Source organism: Pristis pectinata, chromosome 10 (assembly GCF_009764475.1).
Source record: "Pristis pectinata isolate sPriPec2 chromosome 10, sPriPec2.1.pri, whole genome shotgun sequence".
NCBI lineage: Eukaryota > Metazoa > Chordata > Chondrichthyes > Rhinopristiformes > Pristidae > Pristis > Pristis pectinata.
Genome location: NC_067414.1, coordinates 64,524,553 through 64,535,767, shown reverse-complemented (window position 1 = coordinate 64,535,767; position 11,215 = coordinate 64,524,553). Strand labels below are relative to the sequence as shown.

Below are 11,215 nucleotides of genomic sequence, written 5' to 3'. Positions count from 1 at the left end.
GTTTCCTGTTACCTGGTCAATTTTTTTTCCATACTGCTTCAGACCTTTCTTATTCCACGTCCCTTAATCTTGATGACAAGCCTTTTATGTGGCACCATATCAAATGCTGTTTGGATGTGCATAATAGTACATCAACTGCATTTCTCTCACCTATTTAAGATAAGAAATATTTATTAGTCACATGTACATCAAAACACAGAGTGAAATGCATCTTTGTGTAGAGTGCTCTGGGGGCAGCCTATAAGTGTCGCCACGCTTCTGGTGCCAACATACAATGCCCACAACTTCCTAACTCGTATGTCTTTGGAATGTGGGAGGAAACCAGAGCACCCAGAGGAAACCCACACAGACACAGAGAGAACGTACAAACTCATTACAGACAATTGCGGGAATTGAACCAGGGTCACTGGCTCTGTGATAGTGTTACGCTAACCGCCACACTACCGTGCCTGCCCTAAAAAAAATCAGTTAGGCATTATTTACCTTTAACAAATCTATGCAAGCTTTCTCTAATCAATCCACGCTTGTCCATGTGACCAATAATGCTGTCCCTGATCACTATTTCTCCACAACCAATGTTTAACTGACTGCTATGTTTTTACTGGATTTATCCCTTTTTTGAGCAAGGGTATAACATCTGCAATTTTTCAGGCCTCAGAGACCAACCCTGAACCTTTAGATGTTTGGAAAATTTTACTGAGGGCCTCTGCAGTTTGTTCCCTTTCTTTTCTCATCAAGCAAGGATGCATTCAAACTGGCCCAGGTGATTTACCAGCTTTAAGTGCCGCTAGTCTTTCTAGTACCCCCTATTCATAAATTCTTACACCATCCAGATATCAATGACATCTTCTTTTGTTGAGACTCCCAGCAGCAACTTCTCTGCTAAAGACTGTTGTAAAGGATTCATTTGTCTGTCAGCCATGTCCACTGCCTCCATAAGTAAACGTCCTTTTCAATCTCTGCTCAGCTGCATCTCTCTTCTCATAACTTTCTTTCTGTACACTCACCTATGGAATAGTTTTGGATTCTCTTGGATATTTTATTAAGCTTTCCATTCGCCACTCTTATTTTTTTTGTTTCCTCTTTAAACTTACTGTAATCTGTAAACAACTTGACAACTGCCATATACTTTTGTTCTGCTCTGTGTTAGTCTTTATCTTTTTGATCATCCAGAGAGCTCTGGCTTTAATTCACCTCCCCTTCTCCTCATGGGAAGACAACCAAGCTGTAACTGAAATGTTTCCACTTTAAGTGACTCTCATTGTTTGATTACAGTTTTGCCAAGCTTTGATTTGAATTTTCTGGTTCAGGTCTGTTCTCAACTCATTAAAACTGACCCTTCTCTAAGTGACTATTTTAACCTTGGAGTGGTCCATCCCGTTTCATGGCTTTTCTGAACTTCATGATCACAGTTTTCCAGATTTTTTCCCATTGATCATTTCCAAGAATCAAGTGTAGCCACATTGTCTTCCTTGTTGGGCCAGAAAGATACTGAACACACCTGAGAAACTCCTCCCCTCTTTGCTTCTTATTTTCTTGCTTATGTCAGTCTATATTTGGAGAGATGAAGTTCCCCATTATCACTGCACTATGATTTTTGTACATGTATTCAATGAAATGAGTTCTAGTAAATGGAACCAAATTCATTTGTGACAGAATAAAATGTACAAATATGATTAGCCAGCAAGGAAACTAGAATCTTTATTGTTTTTAAAAAAGTGAAGCTTAATTGGTGCAATACATAAAAGGTTGGAGGAACACCTCATATTCCGCCTTGGGAGTCTCCAACCTGATGGCCTCAACATTGATCTCTCTAACTTCCGGTAAACCCCCCACCCCTTCTTTTTCTTTCACTCCCGCCCCCCCCCCCCCCCCCCCCCCCCCCGCCAACCCCACTTCTTTGTCTTCCCTTATTCCCATGGCTCCCTTCCCCTGCCTTGATGGCCTGCCCATCTCCTCTCCTCCCCTCCCCCATCCTTTATTCCATGGACCACTGCCCTCTCCTACCGGATTCCTCCTTCTTCAGCCCTCGGCCTCTTCTACCTATCACCTCTCAGCTTATTACGTCTTCTCCCCCTCCTGCACCCACTACGTTCCCCCTCTCACCTGGACTCACCCATCACATAATCTCACCTATCCCCTGCCTGCGTGTGCACTTCCCCCTGCCCCCATCTTCTTATTCTGGCTTCTGCCCTCTTCCTTTCCTGATAAGGGTCTCAGCTGGAAGTGTCGACTGTTTATTTCCCTCCATGGATGCTGCCTGACCTGCTGAGTTCCTCCAGCACTTTATATGTATTGCCCCAGATACATACAGCATCTGCAAAATTTTTTGTGTCTCGAAGCTTAATTGGTAACTGATTGAGGATGGAAAACCCTATTCTTGTAGGTTCTCTGCTGCTTTAACGTTGTTGACCATGAGCTCTGATGCTTCTTCAAATCCAAGTACGGAAGGGAGAACTATCGGAAGGAAAATCCAGGCATATGATTTTTGCTGGTGTCCTGCAGGAATTTACTCCTGCATAAATCTTAAATACTTTTCAGCAGGATGCCTGCCAGCAGTCAGCCAGATTAAACCTGGCAGTCAAGATAGGAAACAAGCACGAGGTGTCAATTCATCTGACTTCATGAGAGGGCAGGGCTGGACTTAGTGGACAAATTGGGTAGGATCAGTGATTATGGGAGTTTTATCTCGTGGGTCTGGGTGAAATCCTCCTTTTCTTTATGGTCTGGGTGAAATCCTCCTCTTCGTAACCTGCAAGCATGTTGATTCACTGAATTACTCTGATTCTAATGCATGTAAAAGAGAGAAAAGATTAATCCCATAAAATGTTGCTGGATAAATATAGCTCTATGCCTCATATAATAAGATACAACACATGGGTAACTTGTGAATTATGAATAGGCAGGAGAATATTCAGTGTTATGTTGTATTGAGGCATTTGGGAACCTTGCAGCTTTCATAAGTTTTATGGTTCATTGAATATTACAGATCAAATGAGTACCCCTGAAACATTAAACAGTCGCCAGTCAGATAATGCCTAACCATTGTTAATTCACAAGTGTGCAAATAAATAATGGAGGCATGTTTTTCTACCCATAACTTTGTATTGACTTTCGTAAACCTTTGGTTCATTAATCTAAAGATAAAGAAATTTGACCAAATTATATCGCAAAGAGATTAATTCATTCATTTCTAGTCTCATCATCAGTTTCATGCAGTTGATAATATTCTGTATCTATGAGGGATTTTATGAATCAATTATGCATGAAATGGATATAAACTAATAAAGAGTATTTCATGAAACAACCTCAGAGAACATAAATGAGAAGAAAGAATTGAATATAAATGTGATGTAGCAAAATTCATTTGTTCTTCACAGGACATCTAGACAAACGTAATGGGGAATAGGCTTTAATAAGTTCTAAAAAGACAGCATCAAGGTATGAAAGAAATGCAGTGAACTTTGTTCAGTTACAACCAGAGATAAATTTTTATTTCCAGTTCATTCTTAATTGAAATCTTTCATGATCTTTTGATAAACTATACATCTCTCTCCTCATCACCAAGTATTATCGACACTCTCCATTAATATTTTGCTAGATCTTCACACCAGCAAATTAAATTCCATTAGTAAAGCCAAGGAGGAAAAACAAGACAACACACAAACTATTTTTTAAAAGGGTGGAAAGAGCACAGAGCAGAATTTCTTCCTTGGGAACTGGCAAGAATGTGTGAACATTGTACATTGTACTTTACTTCTGAAATTTTGTTCCATTGACTTTTTCTTAGCACAAATGATTCTATACAGAAACCTCACTATATCCCCTTTGAAAGACTCCTGCTGCTCCAATACTTATTTGAAGCAATTAATTCCAGTTCATGTTAGCTTGAAAAAAAATGGCCTTGCACCATTTCAGAACTTTTGCTCATATCTATCTTTATTCTTTTTACATAACCATCCAAAATCTAACCTAGTTATGAACACCACCTTCAAAATGCCTAATAAGGTACAATAGCAGAGCATTTGCAACATTATTGGGTGTAGAATCATAGAATCATACAGCAGGAAAATAGGCCCTTCAGCCCATCATCAAGCACCCATTTACACTAATTCCATTTTATTCTCCCCTCAGATTCTATCACTCACCTATATATTGGGGATAATTTACAGTGGCCAATTAACCTACCAACCCGCATATCTTTAGAATGTTGGAGGAAAGCAGAGCACCCGAAGGAAACCCACACAGTCATAAGGAAAATGTGCAAACTCCACACAGATAGCAGACGTCAGGACTGAACCAGTGTCAATGGAGCTGTGAGGCAGCAGCCTGCCTCCAAATCATTAGCTGCTCATTGGTATCCCTTAGCATTGAGTCAATTGTTCCTCCACATGCAATTGCCTTGAGTGCAGCCTAGACATCTAATCTGTCAACGTACAGATCTTGACACAGGAACAGGAAAATTGGCCTATTTATTTCCCAAGAATTAATCACAGATTGCTTCAATATTTCCTTTTGAATTTCTTATAAACTTCCTCTTGAATCTTTTCAGTGGTGATTCTAACCCATCCTCCATTTCTATTTCTTAAGACCCTTTATTTCTACGAACATATTGGTTTTTACTCAAGCAATAGGAAATCTTCTAATGTATTCTTATTTTTTATAACTGATGTAAATGTTATTGTATTCCCAGTGGAATACAGCCCATATGTTCTAATCCACAAAATTTTAAAGCAATGTCACTCCCCATAAAATGAAGGGCCATATTGTCCAAAAGGTAAAGAAAGAGCAAAGGTTCTCAGACAAAACATTAGTCCAGATGAGGAAGTAAAGGGTTAAGAAATTGTGACTGTACATATAACTAATTAAAAAAATACCATGCAAGCAAACCCCTGACTCAGGACTAGGTGGTAATTACTGTGTCCAGAACTTGATTGCAAGCCAATTATACTAAACAATAAGGGTGATGGTTGTATTAAACAGTAAGTGTGAGGTTTGTCCTAAACAATGAGTGTGATACCTGTCTTTGAATCTCTTGATTGTAAATCAATTATACTGAACAATGAGTGCGATGTCTGTCTTTGAATCTCAGGAGCCTGATCGAAACTTGTGGAGCCGCATTGTTTAAGTGTGCGACAAGGACTGTATAAATTATTGTCTGCCCCTCTGTATTGTAGCGACCTCAGATAAGACTCTACATGAGAGTCAGAAGAGTTCTCCCTGGCAGTATACTGCTAATAAATGCGTTTTAACAGAATTAATCTGTGGCACTGTATGATCTTGCAGCAGGCAGGAGTGGGAACTTAAAATTGGGATAACAGTTTGGCCAGACAGTATTGTCAAAAACAGGTATAGTGTAATGACACAAGGGCCGAGAGGTTTTACTGAAACTCTGAGATCATAGAGCTCAGTGCTGCATCAAGTGACTGGCTTGATGGGAGGTTTGTAGCTGCTGAGCCACCCACCTTCTAATTTGAAATGGAGATTAGTGGGTCAGCTGATCTGGCCCAAGGTTGATTGGAAAACCAGGCATGCATCTCTTGTAGTTTCAGAACTCAGCTCAACTGGCCTCTGTAACTTGCAGTTATCAGCAGAGATAATTCATAGGATTTATAGTATATTTCCCACAGTTCAAATCAGAATAATTGACTAGGATTAATATCTTATGGTTTTCACCAAAGTTAGTCAGTAGAAACTTTGGTGAAAAGTACCATGGCCTGGTAATTGGCTCAAGTTTTACCAATTTCTTTGGCTGTATGGGTGTCAACATAGTCAGAATTTCAATAGTGAACTGCGATCACACAATTACAACATGCCTCTTGTCCTTTCTCAAATTATGCAGTGCAAGGGAAGTATGTAGAGCAGACATTTGGTTTTGTCAATAGCCATGCAATGTTGATTTGATCCCAACTTTACCAAAGTTATGGCATGTCATCCCAGTTAATACACTCATGGAAGACCATTTTTATTAGAATATTGCCACATTGCCCCTCCCACATTCCATCTGTGCGATGCAAAGTGATCCTTAATTACCTGTAAGTGATTACCAATGTGATCTTTAATTATTGAGGATGATGGTGGGAGTTTTGCCTGAATCTGCTGTATTACCTTTTCTCAGTCTGACCACAACCAAATATCCCATTTTGGGATAGGAAGAGCACTCTGTCTCTGTAGATTCCATAGGAGATTTGGTTATAGTCTAACTGGGCCTCATCATGACCATGAGCAGCAGGAGAAGTCCCAGAAAGAAGGTGAAGGAGGAGAAAGTGAATTCTCACTGGAAGAGCCTTTCCTTCCCAGCATTTTGTGAAGATTAGTCTCATGTCCACCTTAGAGAACAGCAATTTGCCTGCAAGCTAAGATTCACCAGAGAGAAGGTCACTAATATCTAACACCTGTTGCAGGAACCATTCTATGCACAGAGCTAAGATACGCCCATGTTATCTGTGTCAGTAATCACCACTGTAACCTTCCAGCTCATCACAGGGAGATTCTAACAGAGATAGAGGCTCTCTACTCGGGTTTATAACAGCAAATCCAACCAGGATGATGGATGCTGAGTGGAATCCCAGGCACTATCTGTTGTAGCTTGGAGCAAGTGTGTGAAGCCATTTTCTTCAAGATAGATAGAATGTGTAAGTAACAGTGTTGCAATGTGTCTTTGTAAGGTGTCTCCTGTGGTCACATTACTGAGAATGAGGGAAAGCTGACAAATACTGATGTGAGGAGGAGGTGGGGTAACTAATGCACTTTGAAATGGAGAGCTTTGTTGGTCACTGGGCATAGAGGAGCTCTCTCTCCTCTCTGCCACAAGACATCAAAAACTAAGAAGCCCTTTCTCGTTTCTTCTCTGCTCAGGTTGTGCAATAGCTTCTGCCAGTGGATGGAGGTAATAAGCACTTTTCCTTTAGGATTAGTAGTCATGGTTTCAATCAGTCCCTGATAGCACTAACTGGTGCTAATGGCTCCAAAAAATTACATCCCAGAAATATACAGTATATACCAGTTGGCTAATCAATGCAGTTGATGTTGGTTAGATGTTGCACATGTAATGAGATGTGAATATGAACTTCATTCAGACCTATGCTGGGTCAATCTGGCAGGTGTCATTAACACATTGTGATTACAGTGTGCACTATTCAGCACTCTTGAATATCTCTCCTTGTACTTCAGGGATAGCTGACAAACTGAAAGACAACAGCCTTAAGTACTGAGCATATTTCAAGAACATTGCGATAAATAAAGGTTTACACCTGTTTTGCCAAAATATGTCAAGTTGCGGTTGAAAATGCAGAACATAGAAATGAATTCAGGAAATTCCCAGTGAAGAGAAGGTGGTTCTGAAGTTGCTTACAATAAAATAAATGCTGTCAGGAATTAAACAAACATACCGCATGAAGGAAATAAGCTTCTTAAATCATGAATTCCTAAAATTTGCCTCAACAATAAGATATTCAACAGTAATCCAGAAAGGAAAAGAATGTGTACCACTACATTGATTGAGATCAACATAAACTGCACAGGGACAAAGTTTTCACACAGATGAGTAAGGCAAGCAGGAATATCTGTATTATTTTCATATAGCTGTGTCACTAGTGTTGTGAGAAAGGTTCTTTTGGTATCTTAAAGATAAAGGTCTGGACACACAGTCTTTGTAATTTAAAAATGGTTTATTAACAAAGACAAACGCAGGACAGAATGAATGGGAACAGATGCACACTTGAACAGATGCACACTCGCAAGCATGAGATCATGAATGTGGAGGGAAATCGCGACAGAGGGTAAGGTTCACACACACACAATAACTGGGTACAAATGATCAAGGAATAAACTATACAATGTTTGGACACCCTGATTCTGGACAAACATTGGCTCTTTGGTCTCGGGAGTCCTTAACTAACTGCCCTGAAGTAGTGCACAGCTTACCTCAACATCCTTGGACACAGAAAAAGAAAGAAAAACCAAACATGCAGCACTTTTATGCTGCTGGGGGGCTGGGTAGCCCAGCAAGGACAAAGGTGTTTTAAACAGGCCAATTCGAGTGGTCCAGCAAGACAAAGGTGTTTACCTAATGGGGCGGAGATGGACCCGATTGACAGTGGCATAGCTTCCGACCTGATAGGCAATGCTATAATCCGAACATGGGGGTCAGTAGTGTTGTCACTGTCATCTGACCCCTGGCCTTTCATACTACAACTAGGTAGTTGAAATAATAGATACTGTTGCTGTCAGCAGGTAGTCTGAAAAATGTATTCCTACTCACACAGAAAGTATTCACCTAAAATTGAATAAATAATGATGAGGGGATAGGGATGTGTTTGGTCTGCTTCTGGATGTGGTTCCGATAGTCACTTAAAATCTGCTGAATGATGAAAAGGAAACTTGGGGATAGAAGTTCACATTTGAACAAGTGGGGGTCCCTCTCCTGTTAAGAAATCAGAGAGATACAGCATGGAAACAGGCTCTTCCATCCACCGAGTCCATGCTGACCATCTACTACCCATTAACATTAATCCCACTGTCCCCACATTCTATCAACTCCCCCCAAATCCTGCCACTCATCTACACACCAGGGTCAATTTACTGTGCCAATTAACCTACTGACCCACGTATCTTTGGGATATGGGAGGAAACTGGCACACATGGGGGAAATCCATGCTGTCACTGGGAGAACATGCAAACTCCATACAGAGATCGCCAAAAGTCAAGATTGACCCTAGGTCTCTGTTGTGAAACAGATTCAGGGTCTCAAAAGGCGAGGACTCTGAACACAGTCTGGCAGTAAATGATTTACTTACAAAAGACGAGCAGGGAAGAGGGTAACGGGAGTAACACACACACACGCGCATGGTTTAAAGCGAGTGTGGGAAAATCACAATGGGGGTAAAATACACACACAAACCAGGTACATACAATCAAGGAAAAGCAATGATACCCACCACCCCTTGACTCAGTGCAGGCACGGCTCTCTGCTACTAGGAACACTAACTAAAACACTCCCAACCCTTAAGCAGTGCACACCTCACCAATGGGGGTCCCTCTCCTGTTAAGGATTCATAGAGAGATACAGCATGGAAACAGGCTCTTCCATCCACCGAGTCCACACTGACCACCTACTACCCATTAACATTTCTCCAGCGCCGCTCCACGGTACTCGGCCTGGAGTAAAGCAGGGTAGTCCCTTGAAGGTCGCAAAGAGGAAGAGCTGAGCACATGTGGCGCCCTTTATAGTGCTGGAGGGGTCCAGCCCAGGTAATTTACAAAGGCCAATGGCCCAAGGCCAAGTACAAAGGTACTTAAAGGGACCAATAGTCAGCCATGTGCTGATGGGTGGGGTGGGGCCAAACCTTGATTGGCAGTGGTGTGTCTTCTGACCAGGTAATGGGCAGTGCTGTCATGTGACAGCCACAACCCTCCACAATACAGTCTCTGGCACTGAGGCAAAAACTCTACTAGCTGTGCCACTGTGCTGCAATAAATTGCTGTTGATTCCCATAGTTCTCTGAAAAGCTAATAAAGACATTGGCGCAACACACAAAGGCACTGAAGGAACTCAGGAGGTCAGGCAGCATCTATGGAGGGAAATGGGCAGTTGACATTTCAGGTCAAGACCCTTCATCAGCACCGGTAAGAAAGAGGGGAGAAGCCAGTATAAAAAGGTGGGGGGAAGGGATGAAGCAAGAGCTAGTGGGTGATAGGCAGATTGTGGGGGGGGGGGGGGGAGAAAGAGGGAGGAGAGTGAGAATGATGTAAGAAGCTTGGAGGTGATAGGTGGAAGTGACAAAGGGCTGAAGAAGATGGAATCTGATAGGAGAGAACAGTGGACCATAAAATAAAGGGAAGAAGGTGGGGAGGGGAACCGGAGGGACGAATGTGTGGGTGCTGAGCAGATGGAGAGGGTGGTGAAGGGAAAAGAGATGAGGTGATGGGGCCAGTGGGATAAGGAAAAAAGGGAAGGGACAGAGGGGAGTGGTTACCAGAAATTAGAGAAACTGATGTTGATGCCATCAGGTTGGAGACTACCAAGATAGAATATGAGGTGCTGTTCCTCTAATCTGCGAGACATTGGCCTTGACAAGCAATGCATCTGCAACTTCCTTGATACAGCGGAGGACAACGTGTATGGTAGATGACCGCTATATGAAGAGTCAGACATGAAAAATATTGAGAGTTGTTGTGACTTGATGGCCACAGCCAATGATGTAAGATGTGGCTTAGTAATCCTTCTGAAGGTAGTGTTAAAGAAGTGAATCAACCACATGATATTTTTTATGTACCTTTAAGATGACAAAGTTCACTCACGATAGCCACTGCAATAATGCTATTCATGCTTGAGGGATACCAAAGGGACCATATATGTGAGTTTTGAATCCTGAGAGTAAAGTTATCATTCACTCACAGCATGAAGTCTTTCTCAAAGGCTAGACGCTCCACTTGTGCATTGTTACCAATATTGTGTCACACACAGGAAATGCAAAATTAATGCACGTAATAAGCTTTCACTTATTTAATCTGCTTTGACAAGCTAGGATGCCTGCAGCTTTTTTTCCAGTGGAATCAAGGAAAATCACCAGAACTGACATGATTTTCATATTCTTTGGAATATATCCTGAAAATCCTACAGTTAGTCAAATAAGAGCCATATTGACATTCCAAGCCAAATTTGCTTCAAGCCTTGAAAAGCAATGTCCTAAAAAAATAATGGAGACACAGGACATTACAGATGTTGGAATCTGGAACAACAAGCAATCTGCTGGAAGAGCTCAGCGGATCAAGCAGCATCTGTGGGAGGAAAGGAATTGTCAATATTTTGGGTTGAAACCCTGCATCAGGACTGAGAGTGGAGAGGTGAGATGGCCAGTATAAAGAGGAGAAAGGGAGGGGTGAGACAGGAGTCTGAGGTGATTGGTGGACTGAGAGGTGTAAAATGGCAGGTAGGTTGTGCCAGGTGGCACTTGAGAGCAGGTGTGGAGTTTGGAGACAGTAGCAGGTGAATGATAGAAGGAGGCAGACAGAGAGAGAGTTAAAAGAGGAAAAAGGGGAAATTGTAGGTGGAGCAAGGTGAGGGGAGGCAAGTGTGAAGATGAGAGACACATAAAAACAATGTTATACATATTCTAATTTACTTACATAACTTTTTCAAAATATAAGTTTAAGTATTTTCTCATTTACTTGTATAAATATTTCAATTTAAAATTAAAATCCCTTTATACAT

At 41.5% G+C, this 11,215-nt stretch overlaps 1 long non-coding RNA gene across 1 annotated transcript in view; it reads right to left on the bottom strand.

Annotated features, from left to right (window-relative positions):
• Positions 1 to 2,229: 2,229 nt before the first annotated feature.
• The window catches only part of LOC127574880 (uncharacterized), a 62,931-nt gene continuing 53,945 nt past the window's right edge, over positions 2,230 to 11,215 (bottom strand). The window contains exon 3 of the long non-coding RNA XR_007956970.1: positions 2,230 to 2,787. This is a non-coding gene — a long non-coding RNA (uncharacterized LOC127574880). The remainder of the gene's footprint in view (positions 2,788 to 11,215) is intronic.